Below are 19,185 nucleotides of genomic sequence, written 5' to 3'. Positions count from 1 at the left end.
CTGACAGCCTATGTTCCCAACTTATGCACTTCAATTCTTGTCTGACAACATCGTATTTACCCTTCCGCCAATTGTAAACCTTGCCCTGTGGCACGCACCTATCCCTCTCCATTACTAAAGTGAAAGTCACAGAATTGTGCTCACTATCTCCAAAATGCTCCCCCACTAACAAATCTATCACTTGCCCTGGTTCATTACCAAGTACCAAATCCAATATGGCCTCCCCTCTGGTCGGACAATCTACATACTGTGTTAGAAAAGCTTCCTGGACACACTGCACAAACACCACCCCATCCAAACTATTTGATCTAAAGAGTTTCCACTCAATGTTTGGGAAGTTGAAGTCACCCATGACTACTACCCTGTGACTTCTGCACCTTTCCAAAATCTGTTTCCCAACCTGTTCCTCCACTCTGTAACCAAAGAGAAAATGCTGGAAAATCTCAGCAGGTCTGGCAGCCTGTGTAGGGAGAGAAAAGAGCTAACGTTTCGAGAACAAATGACCCTTAGTCAAAGCTATAATACAGAGAAAATGGGAAATATTTATACTGTAGAGTGAGAATGAAAGATGAGTCATAGCCACAGAAACCCAGGGAAACCGGGTGCGAATAGCCACAGAAACCAAGGGGAAAAATACTAATGGCAGTCCCCAGAGAGAACAAAAGGTGTGAAAGGCCAAACAGCAGAGAAACTGACATCAGCGGGTAAACTGTGACAGATGTGATGTGGGGAGGAAAAGGGGAAGCAAAGGGGAGAAAGGGTAAGGAAAGGTGGATCAAATGGGGGGGGGGGTTAAATATATATAAAGAAAGACAAGAGAGAAAGAAATGGTAAAAGACAATTAAAATGAAATGGGATGAAAACAAATGGATCGAGGTGGGGTAGAGCTAATCATCTGAAGTTGTTGAATTCGATGTTGAGACCGGAAGGCTGTAGCGTACCTAACCGGAAGATGAGATGTTGTTCCTCCAGTTTGCGTTGAGCTTCACTGGAACATTGCATCAGGCCATGACAGACCTGTGGGCATTGGAGCAGGGTCTTGTGTTAAAATGGCAAGCAACGGGAAGGTCAGGGTCCTGAATGCACACAGACCGAAGGTGCTCAGCAAAGCCATCACCCAGTCTGTGGTTGGTCTCTCCAATATAGAGGAGACCACATTGGGAGCAGCAAATGCAAGACCAGATTGAAAGAGGTGCAAGTGAAATGCTGCTTAACCTGGAATGAGTGTTTTGGACCTGGGATGTTAAGCATGGAAAAGGTAAAGGAGCAGGTGTTACATCTTCTGCGATTGCATGGGAAGGTGCCATGGGTGATGGGAGAGGTACTGGTTATGGTGGAGGAGTGGACTAGATTATCTTGGAGGGAATGATCTCTGCGGAATGCTGACAGAGGGAGTGAAGGCAAGATGTGTTTGGTGGTGGCATCACGCTGGAGTTGGAGAAAATGGCAGAGGATTATGCTTTGCATACGGAGGCTGGTGGGGTGAAATGTGAGAACGAGGGTGACTCTATTCTTGTTCTGGGAGGGATGGGAGGGGGTGAGGATAGTGGCACGGGAGATGGACCGCACACTCTTGAGGGCCCTGGCAACAACTGTAGGTGGGAAATCACGGTTGAGGAAGAAGGAACACATTTTCGAAGCACCATTTTGGAAAGTGGCATCATCGGAACAAATGCGACGGAGATGAAGGAGTTGAGAGAAAGGGATGGAGTCCTTACAGGGTGTAGGTGTGAAGAGCTGTAGACCAGATAGCTGTGGGCATCAGTGGGCTTGTAGTGGATATTAGTAGATAGTCTATTGCCGGAAATGGAGACAGAAAGATCAAGGAAGGGAAGGGAAGTGTCTGAGTTGGACCAGGTGAAAGTGATGGAGGGGTGGAAACTGGAAGCGAAGTTGATGAATTGTTCCAGGTCCGGGCGAGAGCATGAAGCGACACCAAAATAGTCATCAATGTATCGGTAAAGGAGTTGTGGGAGGGGACCCGGTAGGACTGAAACAAGGAATGTTCCAGCTACCCATAAAAAGGCAAGCGTAGCTAGGACCCATGCGGGTACCCATTGCTACACCTTTGATTTGGAGAAAGTGGGATGAGTTAAAGGAGAAGTTGTTGAGAGATAGAACAAGTTCAGCCAGGAGGAGGAGAGTGGTGGTGGATGGGAATTGTCCAGGCCTCTTTTCGAGAAAGAAGCGAAGGGCTCTCAGGCCATCCTGGTGTGGGATGGAGGTGTAGAGGGATTGCACATCCATGGTGAATAGAATGCGGTTAGGGCGCGCGAACTTGAAGTTGTCAATATGACGTCGGGCATCAGAGGAATCCCGGACGCAGATGGGGAGGGAATGGACCAGAGGAGTGAGGATGGAGGAAATAAGTCTGGTGGGGCAAGAGCATACTGACACACTGGGCCTGCAGGGACAGTAATTTTTGTGGATTTTGGGAAGTAGGTAACAGCGATGAGGTCGGAAGCCGTAGGGGGAAGGCATCCAGAGGAAATTAGATAATGGCTTGATGTTCAGTGATCTGGTCATGGTCCAGGGGGAGGTAAGAGGATGTATCTGAGAGTTGGCGCTCAGCCGCTGCAAGGTAAGGTCAGTGAGCCAGATGACAACAGCACCCACTTTGTCGGCAGGTTTGATGACAAAGTCGGGGTTAGACCTGACCGAGTGAAGAGCAGAAAGTTCGGAAGGAGAGAGGTTAGAATGGGTGAGGGGAGCAGAAAAATTAAGACGGCCAATGTCCCATCGACAGTTCTCAATGAAAAGATTGAGGTCAGGTAATTGTCCCGGCCGGGGGGGGGGGGGTCCACTTGGAGGCACATGAAAGGATCAGTGGAACGGAGGGAGGACTCTTGCCCAAAGAAGTGGGCACGGAGACGAAGGCGACAAAAGAAGAGTTGAACATCATGTCGAGCCCAAAATTCATTGAGATGGGGACGTTAGGGTACAAAGCTGAGTCCTTTGCTGAGAACAGTACGCCCATCTTCCGAGGGGGGAAGGTCGGAGGGTATGGTGAACACGTGGCAAGGGCTGGGGCTGGGAGAAATGGGGTACAAGGGATTGGGACTGGTGGAGGGCCTAGGATGGGCAGTGGTGTTGATAAGTTGTTGAAGCTTGCGTTCCTTAACAAGAAACAGGAAAAGATTCTTGTTAAGGTGTCGAATGATGCGAAGGATGAAATGAAACTGGGGACAGGGACAGCTTTGAGAGAGTAAGACGGTGCTGCTGGAGAGAGATGTCGAGTGTCTTCATGTGGTGGTGCATGGCACGGAGGTTTCAGGATGTGGCAAGAGCAGGACTCTGTGCTCTTCGGGCCATTCCCGGGCATGTACGTTGAGTCAGCTATTGCTGGAGGATCATCAGCTCGGTGAAAGACACTCTGTGGTCTACCCCGAAACCTATTGGTCTTCCGGTGCAAACAGTTGTCCTCGACCGACTGTTGCAGACTGGCACATTCCGCCACAGCGCTGCAATGGGGAAAGGTCGCTGTCAGAGGTCATAGTGCACCCGAGGGGCTGGAATTTTTTTTAAACTCCCTTGGGGATGCATGCCCAGCACTTATAATAATAATAATCATCATTATTGTCACAAGTAGGCTTACATTAGCACTGCAATGAAGTTACTGTGAAAAGCCCCTCGTCGCCACATTCCGCCGCCTGTTCGGGTACGCAGAGGGAGAATTCAGAATGGCCAAGTTACCGAACAAGCACGTCTTTCGGGACTTGGGGGAGAAAACCAGTGCACCCGGAGGAAACCCACGCAGACACGGGGAGAACGTGACCGAAGCCGGGGTTCAAACCTGGAACCCTGGCGCTGTGAAGCAACAGTGCTAACCGCTGTGCTACCATGCTGCCCCTACCTTTGTTACACTTTACACATAACGTGTAAACAAAAGAATTGAAATTGTATTGAGGCACCCTCAGAGAGGAACATGCTGTATGAAAGCAAGTTGAATTCTGCGGCACTTTTTTGTAATTTTTCAACCTGCAGAATTTTACCCCCAGTCTGACATGGAAACTTCAGTGAAAATAGCAAAAGGATCACAATTGCATAGAGGCACCCAAGAACTGAACACACGGGATGGAGAAAGGTCAGCTTTTGTGGCACATCCTGCAAATTTCAAGGTGAAATGTTTTGGGATGTACTTATACATGTTTTTGTGAATAAAATACATTTTTGGGAAAAAAAAATTATTATTATTCCTCACCTACACTGCCATTGTACTCTTGACTTGTTGGGGGGGGGGGGTTAATGAACTGGAGGTGGTCAATTTTAACTAGTATTGCCTGGTGTTGTGTAGTATTACCCTCAGACTGAAACTTTACCATCTTGTTAACCCCACTGAGAAGGCTGGGGCAAATTCTGAACAGCGCCTCCTGCTGGATGCTCAAAGCACCCGACTGGAAATTCATGTTAATGTGCAATTCAAGGTTGCAACTGGTCAGAACGTGTACCGTGTATGCTCCACGTCGTCCCCATGTGTGGCAGGCAACAAAGGTAAGTGTCGGACTTTTTTCTCGTGAGGCCTGGAGGGTTCTAAATAACCTGGACCATTGTCATCCTTGGAGACCTTTCCTTCTCCACAATCCTGACCCTACGGCATGCTTGCCTTCATTGGCCGGGGCATTGAGTATAAGAATCGGCAAGTCATGTTGCAGCTGTATAGAACCTTAGTTAGGCCACACTTGGAGTATAGTGTTCAATTCTGGTCGCCACACTACCAGAAGGATGAGGAGGCTTTAGAGAGGGTGCAGAAGAGATTTACCAGAATGTTGCCTGGTATGGAGGGCATTAGCTATGAGGAGCGGTTGAATAAACTTGGTTTGTTCTCACTGGAACGAAGGAGGTTGAGGGGAGACCTGATAGAGGTCTACAAAATTATGAGGGGCATAGACAGAGTGGATAGTCAGAGGCTTTTCCTCAGGGTAGAGGGGTCAATTACTAGGGGGCATAGGTTTAAGGTGCGAGGGGCAAGGTTTAGAGTAGATGTACGAGGCAAGTTTTTTACACAGAGGGTAGTGGGTGCCTGGAACTCGCTACCGGAGGAGGTGGTGGAAGCAGGGACGATAGTGACATTTAAGGGGCATCTTGACAAATATATGAATAGGATGGGAATAGAGGGATACGAACCCAGGAAGTGTAGAAGTTTGTAGTTTAGACGGGCAGCATAGTCGCTGCAGGCTTGGAGGGCCGAAGGGCCTGTTCCTGTGCTGTACATTTCTTTGTTCCTTTCTTTGTACACCCACCACCCCACTCCCTCTGCCCGTTTCCTCCCCCCCCCACCCCACTCCCTCTGCCCGTTTCCTCCCCCCCACCCCCGTAACCCTCTGCACTGTGGTCATGGAGGCTTAATCAGGTGAGTTACATCAGGATTGTTTCGCAGCTGACTTGAACAATTAAACTAAGGAATGGGAAAAGCCGAGCCTGCTCCACTGACCAATCATCCTAAAGTCAAAATCCACCCCAGGGTTTCTAATCAAGTTTTCAAATGGAGTAAAAATAAGTGTTGTATTCCTGGGTTTAAGTAATATATGTCGTTACTAGCTGTAGATGATGTTGAAGAACACTCGAATCTTCAAAGTAAACTGAAAGAATTTATTAAGTAACGATAAAACTAATAAATGAGTTTGACATTCCACTGAACTAACTAGCAATAAAGTAAGAATGAATAACTGTACAAACCGAATCTAAGCTACGCTGTGACCTCACTCTGCTGCACTCTGCTATCTGATAACTCCTGCATGGAAAAGAGAGCTAGAGCTTCTGGGAACTCAGTTATATAGCAGATCCAGTAATGCCCTCTAGTGGTAGTGTTACAGCTAGGTGTTGTGATTAACACTTTAGTTACATGTCTGTCTACGCATCATTACAAAACGTTGTAGCCACCTAAAATGGCTGATTCCCGATTAATTTGGCCAAAACCCGATATAAAATGGCTAACCGAAAAGGCTGATGGGAAAAGCAGCCGACAGGGCACAAACGGACAGCTGCAGACAGAATAGCGTATTCGGCTCTGGGGAAGTCGGCCATGATCGATACCTGCGACCATTAGCAGCACATCAACCCAGACATCTGCAGTTTAATCGGCTATCCCCGGGAACAATTGCAACATATTAGCAATTGAATGCCGGGCCAGACCTCTCGGCGCCAGCAGTGGCCGAGACAAAGACAGGTGAACGACCACCCCCCGATCAAGGAATCGCCCCATTATTGGAGCATATCGAACCCAGTGATTGGGAACAAGTCCAATCACTTGGGACTCAGGGTCAAGGGCCGCCCCGAGAGGCGGGAAGCCCCTGGGCCCTATAAAAATAGGGGCCATGTTCAGATCGACCCTTCTCTCCCTCTTCTCCTGCTCGCAACCTTCGCAAGAACCATCGACCAGCAACCGTAAGTTTGACTCCAGCGATCGCTACCCAATAGAGACTCCTAGCCATCGACCCGTATCAGCCTTTTGAATCCCGCAGGCCAGACCCAATTCGATAAACCATTTGTTTCCCTGACCTGGTGGGCCATTCCCAAAAGTCAAGTATTGGCCAGTAGTGGTAGGTAGTAATATAGAAAGTAGGATTATTGTGTAAGTATTTATTGCTGGACAGAATAAATGACCGTTGATTTCAATCTTACTAAGCGGTGTGCAGTCTTATTAATCATAACTAGAGCTTGAACCACGAGGCGGTATCAGAAAGATACCTGGCGACTCGTGAGCAAAGGTGACATAATTAGAGCTAATAAAACTAAGGCTAATAAGAGCAACAAATTGGCGACTCCGCCGGGACCCGATATAGAAGTGGAAAACCACTCCGGGAGTACCCCAAGAATTTGAATAGAATCCAATTGGAAACAAAAACAAAAAAAACCCACAAGTGTTCAAGCGGTTCTGGTTAATAATTCACAACTCGGAAGTGTGTGTATGCATGCGTAACTAACAGGGTTATAAGGTAAAACTGATAGATTTTGTTGCGTCAAAACTGTCGGAAGTTGATATTTTCGGAAATTAGCGCAAGCCGTACCCGCATCTACGACACCACCTTAGCCCCCTGTTCCAAATTCAAACAAAGCAAGCAGATAAGAGAGATGGCCATGCAGGCAATGCAACGCCTCATGAATCCCGAAGAATTTGAGGTCGCAGCGACCAGCAGCAGTAGAGTGGGACAGTGCCCCACTTGGGAAGAGGAAATTCGGAAATATCTCAAGGGCAAAGGATGGCCCATGTGGAATGATTTCTGTAATAATGACGACTCAGGTCCCAGAAGTATAGGGCATACTTGGTGGGAGAACATGAGTGAAATTCACAAAAAGAATTGAGCAAAATCTCGCAAGCCGATGGCAATTGTGTCCTGTCTGGCACAATTGCGGGGCACAGAGGAGGTCGTCAGGATGCTCCGCAAAGAAGTAGAGGGCATACATCGTATGAGTAAAGTCGATGTATGCGAGGTGGAGAAAGAGAATCTGGAATTAAGGTGGAAATTAGCAGCAAAGGACGAAGAGGTGGCTGATGCCAAACGGGGTCACCAGTCTTGTCTGGCGCATTTGAGTAGTTTCCAGTCCCAGTACGAAAAGGCTGATCAGGACACGCAGCGTGCAGTCCTGGTAAAGAAAGAGACAGAGAAGCAGGTGGAGATGCTACAGAAGCAATGTAGTGATCTCAAGGCAGCCTTGAGAGCGCTCCACGCTGCAACCACGGAACAAAGACAGAGTACCATAGACCATGCGAAGTGCCGGAAGCAAATTGCAGACCTGCAATCACTGCTTTCTGTCCAAAAGGGATTCCAAGAAACCTTTGGGGAAAGTTTAGACCAGGAAGACGGCCCTGATTGGGAAGAATTACATGAAACAGCGCAGAAATATGTTCAGGGAACATGTGCGCAGGGAAAGCCCCAAAGGAGAAAAGCACCCCCACCCCCCACACAGCAGGTAGTTCAGGCTCCCATGAACCCTGTAACAACCCACCGCACAGCCACAGCAGACGAGGCGGAATTCCCATATTCCACCCCCCTCACAGTGACCCAATTACGGGACGTGTGTGCAAAACTCACACCGTTCCTCCCCGCTTCAGACCCACACCATTTCTTTGCCACCGTCAAACACCAGACGACCTTGTACGGCCTGGATGAGAAAGAGCAGGTAAAGCTCACGGTCCTCAGCTTAGACCCATCGGTCGCAGCAGCCCTTCCCGACCCACAGAACGTAGGAGGAGGCACCCTTGCAGAAATGCATACCGCGATCCTGGATGCGATCGGGTATAACCGGGGTGACCCCGTAGATGGCCTAAATAAGTGCAGACAGAAGAAGTCTGAACACCCCACAGCGTTTGCAGGACGCTTGTGGATTCACTTTGAAGCTGTTTTCGGAAACGTAGACCGTGCCCATTTGTCCGCAGACAATATGGCCAAATGGACCCGCACCCTTATCTCCCATGCCACGGAAGCAGGACAGAATGCCTGTAGTAATTATGACCCCTCGGAGGAGGCTCATAATGAGAAGTGGGTGGTAAAAAGATTGTCCCGCGTTTGGGAACAGTCTGTCCACAATAAACCCGCCGCTAGAACCCCCGAGGAAAAACAAGCCGCCGCAAACGTGCAGGCAGTAAGAACCACTCTTCACAACCCCGCCTGGGTAAACGAGGGAAAGAGCAGCCCCCCAGCAAAACCGCAAGAATGCTACAATTGTGGACAGTTGGGACATTTTGCCAAAGAATGCAATACCCCTAAAAAACCACAGAGAGCCCAACAGACAGGCACTCTCACTAAGAAAAAGGCAGAGCCCATGCATAGCGTTAGCGCCCGGTCGGATCAGACAGAATTGACCGGAACGGACTGACGGTGCACAGGCTCCCCCAGTTGGGTCTGCGATACCCATTGGGATAGGTCAGGATGACCCGTAGTCGCAGCGAAAATTCGGGGACAGCCGATCGAGCTTCTCTGGGACACAGGAGGGTCCCGCACCACCTTAAATTCCTCCACCCTTGGTAAGGACTTGTGGCCCACTACAGCCACTATCACCCTCAGCGGCTTCACAGGCCACTCACAGCAGGGACACATCACAGCCCCTGTACCCATCCAAATCGGAACTATTAACATAAAACACCCCGTAGTCTTAGTCGATGGGCCGAATGGCCTTACTTCCGCTCCTATGTCTTATGGTCTTATGGACCTGCCCCAAACAGCAGAACACATTTTGGGAATCGACTTCATGAATTCCCACCTCTCTTTCGATCCAGTCAACCAGTGTGTCTGGAAGATGGCGAAATCCGCTAGAGCCCCCGCAACACTCAACATAGGGGACTATATGAACAAAATTAGCGCAGTAGGCGAGTTTTGGTTCAACCCCACCACACTCAGCACGGACCGGCAGGTTAGGGCAGTCCTGCAAAAGAACAGGGCAGCATTCGCGACCCACAAGCACGACTGTGGACGGATGACTGGCTCCGTACAAATAACAGGTCCGGACCCTAGACCCCAAAAGCAGTACGGATTTCCCCTAGAAGCAGAGGGAGAAATCCTCAAGGTTATAGAAAGTTTATTAGAGCAGGGCGTCCTAAGATCGGTAGCCTCAACTAATAATGCCCTGATTTGGCCAGTAAGGAAGCCCGACAGATGATGGCGCTTGACCATAGATTATCGGGAGCTCAATAAAGTCACCCCCGTAGCAGCCCCTACCGTTGCAACAAGTCCCGAGACCATGCTCAAACAGGGACTCCATGCCCGATATTTCACGGTTTTGGACGTCAGTAATGGACTCTGGTCCATTCCATTGGCAAAGGCGTGCCAATATAAATTTGCCTTCACTTTCAGAGCGCAGCAGTACACGTGGATATGCCTGCCACAAGGCTTCCACAACTCCCCCTCCATTTTCCACCGACAGCTGGCAAATGGACTAGCAAAATTTTCTCGCCCCGAATGTCTGGTACAGTATGTAGACAATATACTACTGCAGACAGACACAAAGGAAGAGCACATTGAGCTTCTGTCCGAACTCCTGGAATTATTACATTCCATTGGTTGTAAAGTAAACCCCAAAAAGGCCCAGATATTGGAAGAAAAAGTGGTACATTTGGGTAGAGTTGTAGAATTTACAATGCAGAAGGAGGCCATTCGGCCCGTCGAGTCTGCACCGGCCTTTACAAAGAGCACCCTACTGAAGCCCACGTATCTACCCTATCCCCGTAACCCAATAACCCCCACTTAACATTTTTTGGACACTAAGGACAATTTAGCATGGCCAATCCACCAAACCCGCACATCTTTGGACTGTGGGAGGAAACCGGAGCACCCGGAGGAAACCCACGCAGACACAGGGAGAACGTGCAAACTCCGCACAGACAGTGACCCATGCCGGGAATCGAACCTGGGACCCTGGAGCTGTGAAGCCATAGTACTAACCACTATGCTACCGTGCTGCCCTATTGTACTATTGTCACACACGGCAAATGCGAGATCGAGCACAAAAGAATTGACTCGATCGCTAAATTGCCCCTTCCCCAAAACGTTTCAGCCCTCCGGTCGTTTTTAGGACTGGTTGGCTACTGCCGAAACCATATTCACAGTTTCGCCAGCAAGGCAGCACCCCTCTCAGACCTCCTAAAGAAATGAGCCCCCTGGGAATGGCTTCCGCAGCATACGGATGCTGTGGACTCTTTAAAACAGGCGCTCATAGCTGCCCCCGCACTACAAGTTCCAGACCTGCTTTCCCCTTACGCCATAGAACATAGAAAATACAGCACAGAACAGGCCCTTCGGCCCACGATGTTGTGCCGAACCTTTGTCCTAGATTAATCATAGATTATCATTGAATTTACAGTGCAGAAGGAGGCCATTCGGCCCTTTGAGTCTGCAGCGGCTCTTGGAAAGAGCACCCTACCCAAACTCAACACCTCCACCCAACACCAAGGGCAATTTGGACATTAAGGGCAATTTATCATTGGCCAATTCACCTAACCCGCACATCTTTGGATTGTGGGAGGAAACCGGAGCACCCGGAGGAAACCCACGCAGACACGGGGAGGACGTGCAGACTCCGCACAGACAGTGACCCAAGGCGGGAATCGAACCTGGGACCCTGGAGCTGTGAAGCAATTGTGCTATCCACAATGCTACCGTGCTGCCCTTGAGAACAAATAAATCTACACTATAGCATTTAACCGTATTCCATGTACCTATCCAATAGCTGCTTGAAGGTCCCTAATGTTTTCGACTCAACTACAGGCAGTGCATTCCATGCCCCCACTACTCTCTGGGTAAAGAACCTACCTCTGATATCCCTCCTATATCTTCCACCTTTCACCTTAAATTTATGTCCCCTTGTAATGGTTTGTTCCACCCGGGGAAAAAGTCTCTGACTGTCTATCTATTCCCCTGATCATCTTATAAACCTCTATCAAGTCGCCACTCATCCTTCTCCGTTCTAATGAGAAAAGGCCTAGCACCCTCAACCTTTCCTCGTAAGACCTACTCTCCATTCCAGGCAACATCCTGGTAAATCTTCTTTGCACCTTTTCCAAAGCTTCCACATCCTTCCTAAAATAAGGCGACCAGTACACAGTACTCCAAATGTGGCCTTACCAAAGTTTTGTACAGCTGCATCATCACCTCACGGCTCTTAAATTCAATCCCTCTGTTAATGAACGCGAGCACACCATAGGCCTTCTTCACAGCTCTATCCACTTGAGTGGCAACTTTCAAAGATGTATGAACATAGACCCCAAGATCTCTCTGCTCTTCCACATTGCCAAGAACTCTACCGTTAACCCTGTATTCCGCATTCATATTTGTCCTTCCAAAATGGACAACCTCACACTTTTCAGGGTTAAACTCCATCTGCCACTTCTCAGCCCAGCTCTGCATCCTATCTATGTCTCTTTGCAGCCGACAACAGCCCTCCTTACTATCCACAACTCCACCAATCTTCGTATCGTCTGCAAATTTACTGACCCACCCTTCAACTCCCTCATCCAAGTCATTAATGAAAATCACAAACAGCAGAGGACCCAGAACTGATCCCTGCGGTACGCCACTGGTAACTGGGATCCAGGCTGAATATTTGCCATCCACCACCACTCTCTGACTTCTACCGGTTAGCCAGTTCGTTATCCAACTGGCCAAATTTCCCACTATCCCATGCCTCCTTACTTTCTGCATAAGCCTACCATGGGAAACTTTATCAAATGCCTTACTAAAATCCATGTACACTACATCCACTGCTTTACCTTCATCCACATGCTTGGTCACCTCCTCAAAGAATTCAATAAGATTTGTAAGGCAAGACCTACCCCTCACAAATCCGTGCTGACTATCCCTAATCAAGCAGTGTCTTTCCAGATGCTCAGAAATCCTATCCTTCAGTACCCTTTCCATTACTTTGCCTACCACCGAAGTAAGACTATCTGGCCTGTAATTCCCAGGGTTATCCCTAGTCCCTTTTTTGAACAGGGGCACGACATTCGCCACTCTCCACTTCCCTGGTACCACCCCTGTTGACAGTGAGGACGAAAAGATCATTGCCAACGGCTCTGCAATTTCATCTCTTGCTTCCCATAGAATCCTTGGATATATCCCGTCAGGCCCGGGGGACTTGTCTATCCTCAAGTTTTTCAAAATGCCCAACACATCTTCCTTCCTAACAAGTATTTCCTCGAGCTTACCAATCTGTTTCACACTGTCCTCTCCAACAATATGGCCCCTCTCATTTGTAAATACAGAAGAAAAGTACTCATTCAAGACCTCTCCTATCTCTTCAGACTCAATACACAATCTCCCGCTACTGTCCTTGATCGGACCTACCCTCGCTCTAGTCATTCTCATATTTCTCACATATGTGTAAAAGGCCTTGGGGTTTTCCTTGATCCTACCCGCCAAAGATTGTTCATGCCCTCTCTTAGCTCTCCTAATCCCTTTCTTCAGTTCCCTCCTGGCTATCTTGTATCCCTCCAATGCCCTGTCTGAACCTTGTTTCCTCAGCCTTACATAAGTCACCTTTTTCCTCTAAACAAGACATTCAACCTCTCTTGTCAACCATGGTTCCCTCAGTCGACCATCTCTTCCCTGCCTGACAGGGACATACATATCAAGGACACGTAGCACCTGTTCCTTGAACAAGTTCCACATTTCACTTGTGTCCTTCCCTGCCAGCCTATGTTCCCAACTTATGCACTTCAATTCTTGTCTGACAACATCGTATTTACCCTTCCCCCAATTGTAAACCTTGCCCTGTTGCACGTACCTATCCCTCTCCATTACTAAAGTGAAAGTCACAGAATTGTCACTATCTCCAAAATGCTCCCCCACTAACAAATCTATCACTTGCCCTGGTTCATTACCAAGTACTAAATCCAATATTGCCCCTCCTCTGGTCGGACAATCTACATACTGTGTTAGAAAAGCTTCCTGGACACACTGCACAAACACCACCCCATCCAAACTATTTGATCTAAAGAGTTTCCACTCAATATTTGGGAAGTTAAAGTCGCCCATGACTACTACCCTATGACTTCTGCACCTTTCCAAAATCTGTTTCCCAATCTGTTCATCCACATCTCTGCTACTATTGGGGGGCCTATAGAAAACTCCTAACAAGGTGACTGCTCCTTTCCTATAGAGGTAGCGACCACAGACCGCACCCTTTCAGCCGTGCTCCTGCAGGAATGGCACGACCAGCTAAGACCCGTGGCTTATGCCTCCCAAATTTGAGATGCTGTGGAGCAGGGATTCTCAGCCTGTGAGAGGCACCTGCTCGCAGTTTTCTGGGCAGTCCAGTACTTTTCATACATTAACAGACTGAACCCCAACACCATTCTGACCGAGCACACCCCCACCCAACTTTTACTAGACGGACGACTTAAAGACGGGACCGTTAGCCAGATACGCGCTGCTAGGTGGACCCTTCTCTTACAAGGACGGGGCATCACAGTCAAACGGACCAAGACTCACACATAATTAGCGGACAATTTACAGTACCCCGGAACCCCCCATGAGTGTGAAATCATCTCGCCCCACCATAATACAGGCCCCTTTATAGCTAAAACACCCCCCAGAAAACTAGCCACTCCATCTCAAAGCCCCCCTCACCCGGACACGTGTGATCCCATTGGGATCTATGTGGATGGATCTTCCACAGTCCTGGATGAGCAATGCATAACAGGTTGTGGGATTTATGTGGAGGACGCACAGGGACGCGCCCTCGAGGAAATCGCATTAAAATTACCCGGACACTTAGGCACGCAGGCAGCAGAGCTTGCGGCCATCGCCTACATTATAGAGCACCCAGATTCCTTCCCCAGCCCAGCAGACATATATTCAGACAGCCTATACGTCTGCAACAGCCTCACCGAATTTCTGCCCCTCTGGGAAACAAGAGGATTTGTTTCCGCTGATGGGAAACCCCTCCCCGCAGCCCCATTACTCCGCCATATTTTGCAAAAAGCCAAGGACAGGACTTTTGGCATTATAAATGTCCGCAGCCACCATCGTTCCTCCCCCCCTGGAAATGTAAAAGCCGACGCACTGGCTAAGGCAGGATCCAGGCATGGGTATTTTTGGAAGCCCCCCGAAAGCGCCCCAGTGAGTGCGCCAGTGAGTGCAGTTCAGGTCTCGCAGACTAGGATCGAAGATCTAGTAGAGGCCCAGAAGCAGGATAGCGCTCTCACTGAGATCGTGAAAGGGAAGTTTCCAGCCTCATACGAGAGGTACAGAAATACGATAACCACACATGACCGTGTGGTGTTGAAAGACACCCTTTATGTAGTTCCGAAGCAGGATCGGAACCAATTAATCTGTTTATTCCATGATGGTCATGGACACCAGGGAATTGATCCCACCGCAGCCCACCTCAAACAGCTTTGCTGGTGGCCAAGTCTCAAGGAAGATGGATCCCATTACATTGAGAATTGCCTCATCTGCGCACAGAACAACCCAGATAGATATGCCAAAAAGGCACATCTCAGCCACACCCGACCCGTTAACGGCCCCTGGACTAACCTCCAGATCGATTTTATAGGTCCATTGCCCCCTTGCAGGAATGGCTATAAATATGTTCTGGTGGTCATAGACACTTTTACAAAGTGGGTGGAAGCATTTCCAGCCCGCACCAACACCGCGAAAACCACAGCCAAAATCCTAACCCGCCACATCTTTACAAGATGGGGACTCCCCCGCAGTATTGAATCGGACCAAGGTTCTCACTTTACGGGACGGGTCACGCAGAACGTCCTCACGATATTTGGCATAACCCCAAAATTTCACATTGCGTACCACCCACAGTCGAGTGGTATAGTGGAGCGCATGAATCGGACCCTAAAAACCACCCTCAGAAAAATGGTCCAGCAGAACAACACCACTTGGGACTCAGTCCTCCCCTTTGCGCTAATGTTTCTGTGTAACACTGTTTCCACCTCCACAGGTTACACCCCACACACTCTCATGACCGGACGCACCATGAAAGGGACAGAGTACTTGTTAGGTTTAGACCTGACCAGCCCTGAAGTTACGGCCCTCACCCACGAGAAAGCCGTTGAGCAATTTGTTGCGAATGTAAAAACGGCTCAGTTAGCAGCCGCTGTTAAACTGGGCACCAAAAGAAAACAGAGCAAGGCCTGTTTTGATAAGGCAGTACATGCAACGGAGTATGAGATAGGACAACAAGTGATGTTGTCTGTGTATAACCCCAGCACATTTCTGTCTCCAAAATACTCAGGTCCGCACTCTACGGATAAAGTAAGCCCATCGGTATATAAAATCAAATACCCAAATGGTAAGACTGCGTGATTTCACATAAACCAGTTAAAGGCTTATGGAGCCCAGTCAAACCACGCCCACCACGTCATGCTTGACGCAGCAGACCACACCCCGCCCACAGCCAACGTGACCACACCAACCCCCACCACATCCAGCCCAGACACGGACTCGCCCCCGACTCCACCCACAAACTTTACACTCCGCCCCGGAACGCCCACAGACTGCAGCAGCAGAGACAGCGACTGTGACTCTGACGATAGCCACAGCACGCCTCCCTACTCTTCCCATACAACCGGACCCACACCCAGCGACTCCGATTTCGACTCCAGTGATCCCTTCATGATCACTTTCCTAAACAAACCACACCACCGACCACCGAACAACACGGACAACCCCGACTTTGTCCCCACACAACTCGACAAAACTCATTGGCACTGCGACAACTCCTACAGACTCGTCCGAAACGACGAAAGCAACCCCAACTCACACCGCGCAGCCCTCTCAACATTAATTCACTCCAGAGTTTGGCATCCGGGAGAAGGGGATGACCTCGAGTCGGACCCCCAATCCGCCAACCCCTTTGCGACCCTGTTCGCAAAAGAGAACTGAGGTGTCCACATGATGATTTAAAGGAGACACTTGGGAAAAGTGTTGTCCTTCCTGATGGAACCTGCAGGATGTTTTATGTTGTTCGTATGTTTTGTTTTAGTGTTGTTTGTCCGACAGGAGAATCCTTCTCACTGTCACACACCCATTCACCTGAAACTTTTTAGCTCTTTCCAAAACCCCCACCGCGGCCAGATGCTTGTTCAGCGGTACCAACTTGTCCACAGATACCTGGTCAACAGACCAGACGCTCGTTCAATGGAACTAACTTGTCCACAGATACCTGGTCAACAGACCAGACGCTTGTTCAGCGGAACTAGCTTATCTGCAGATACCTGGTCAACAGACCACATGCTCGTTCAGAGGAACTAGCTTTTCAGCTGGTACTGGTTCGAGTATCAGACGCCCGTTCTGATTCGAGGGTAGAATCACAGCAGCAACCTCACTATGATGGCTACATTTTTGTCCGTTCTTGTCGGTTGCTCAGGCAGTGGAGAAACGGCGTGAGACCCGCCCTGCCTGGGGACCCCCCCATTGGTCAAACACGCTCGGGTAGGGGAGATACGGCATTGGTAGCCGTCCTCCCCGGGGACTCCATCCAAATCTTACCCGTCGCGGCCCATACGCACCTCATTTGACATTTTCATTTCAAAAAGTTTTTTTTTTTTTGGCGTCCTTTAGGTTGCTGCCATATGCTATTTACATCCTGGAGCATTGGGATGGTAAATCAGCACTGGTCCCTCACTGGGAAGTGTGCTGTGTCCTAAAAATTTGTTTTGAAAAAAGAAAATGAGGGAGTCACACATAGTGACCAATTATAAGGGTTTAATTGGCCCCAGAAAGGACAGACACACTAACATACCGGATATTATACCAAGGTAGTTACAGATACTATGCTTGTTTTACAGAACTCCAGAAGCTCCAGTACCGGAGGAAAACACAGAACACAAAGAAAGACAAAGAAAGAGGACAGCCATGGGGACTTCGTTCATCGTGCTCAACATCTTCTTTATGGACCTTTGGTTGCGCGGGAACGCGGACCCCATTACTCCAAACCCCCCTGCCATTAATGTTTCACTGCCTCGCAGTACCCAAAGCCCAGTCACCAGCGACACTGCATCTTCCTGGTGTGACGGGTTCATAACCTGGTCCTCCATGTCTTACGTAATTGAAGCACTGTTAGCGTTGGCGATACTCTGCTGTGCAGTGCAGACTATGCGCCTCCGCAAATGGAGAAGGAGAGTGTACCGCACTCGAACCCCGGTATATCGGATCCAATCCCCTATATTCAGGTATGACCAGACCCCAGACCCCCGCGACCGATGAAACAATAAAAAAACAAAAACATGCACTTGCATTTTCCTGTAAATAAAAAAATGTACAAAACCCCCATTAACAAAGAAATGTACGATCCTGAGCTTGACTGCCAAGCCAGGAAAGAGTATATTGAATGTTATGATTGTTGTTGTATGTTTTAGAAAGATAGGATGATGCAATGCTTGATGAGTGTATTTAGGTAAAATTAGAGGTTCCAAGTTTTTATTTTGTAGATGCACGCCCCTGCCTGACATAGCACCCTTAAGAATTGTTTAGGTAAGTTTTTGTGCATAGCTAGGGTCAGAGTAGTGGCCATGTAGGAGGTGTCCCCCCCCCCCCGGTCAGGGAACGGAAAGGACAAAATTTAGATGATCCTTCACGCTTCGCGTTAGGATCACAAGTAGGGAATGTAGCCACCTAAAATGGCTGATTCCCGATTAATTTGGCCAAAACCCGATATAAAATGGCTAACCGAAAAGGCTGATGGGAAAAGCAGCCAACAGGGCACAAACGGACAGCTGCAGACAGAATAGCGCATTCGGCTCTGGGGAAGTCGGCCCAGATCGATACCTGCGACCATTAGCAGCACATCAACCCAGACACCTGCAGTTTGATCGGCTATCCCCGGGAACAATTGCAACATATTAGCAATTGAATGCCGGGCCAGACCTCTCGGCGCCAGCAGTGGCCGAAACAAAGACAGGTGAACGACCACCCCCCCGATCGAGGAATCGCCCCATTATTGGAGCATATCGAACCCAGTGATTAGGAACAAGTCCAATCACTTGGGACTCAGGGTCAAGGTCCGCCCCGAGAGGCGGGAAGCCCCTGGGCCCTATAAAAATAGGGGCCAAGTTCAGATCGACCCTTATCTTCCTTCTCCTGCTCGCAACCTTCGCAAGAACCATCGACCAGCAACCGTAAGTTTGACTCCAGCGATCGCTACCCGATAGAGACTCCTAGCCATCGACCTGTATCAGCCTTTTGAATCCCGCAGGCCAGACCCAATTCGATAAACCATTCATTTCCCTGACCTGGTGGGCCATTCCCAAAAGTTAAGTATTGGCCAGTAGTGGTAGGTAGTGATATAGAAAGTAGGATTATTGTGTAAGTATTTATTGCTGTACATAATAAATGATCGTTGATTTCAATCTTACTAAGCGTTGTGCAGTCTTATTAATCATAACTAGAGCTTGAACCACGTGGCGGTATCAGAAAGATACCTGGCGACTCGTGAGCAAAGGTGACATAATTAGAGTTAATAAAACTAAGGCTAATAAGAGCAACAACGTATACTAGACTAGATGGCTGAGGTTCATAAGGAAGAGGTGTTAGCAATTCTGGAAAGTATGAAAATAGATAAGTCCCCTGGGCCGGATGGGATTTATCCTAGGATTCTTTGGGAAGCTAAGGAGGAGATTGCTGAGCCTTTGGCTTTGATCTTTATGTCGTCATTGGCTACAGGAATAGTGCCAGAAGACTGGAGGATAGCAAATGTTGTCCCCTTGTTCAAGAAGGGGAGTAGAGACAACCCCGG

The 19,185-nt window shown here is 48.8% G+C and overlaps 1 long non-coding RNA gene across 1 annotated transcript in view; it reads left to right on the top strand.

The window, feature by feature from the left end:
• The window catches only part of LOC140424784 (uncharacterized), a 91,662-nt gene extending 73,947 nt beyond the window's left edge, over positions 1 to 17,715 (top strand). Inside the window, exon 3 of the long non-coding RNA XR_011947689.1 lies at positions 17,240 to 17,715. This is a non-coding gene — a long non-coding RNA (uncharacterized lncRNA). The remainder of the gene's footprint in view (positions 1 to 17,239) is intronic.
• Positions 17,716 to 19,185: the final 1,470 nt, after the last annotated feature.

The sequence above is a fragment of the Scyliorhinus torazame genome, chromosome 6 (assembly GCF_047496885.1).
Source record: "Scyliorhinus torazame isolate Kashiwa2021f chromosome 6, sScyTor2.1, whole genome shotgun sequence".
In the NCBI taxonomy this organism is placed as follows: Eukaryota; Metazoa; Chordata; class Chondrichthyes; order Carcharhiniformes; family Scyliorhinidae; genus Scyliorhinus; species Scyliorhinus torazame.
Note: the sequence above shows the minus strand (reverse complement) of the source record. Positions and strands in the feature narration are given on the sequence as shown.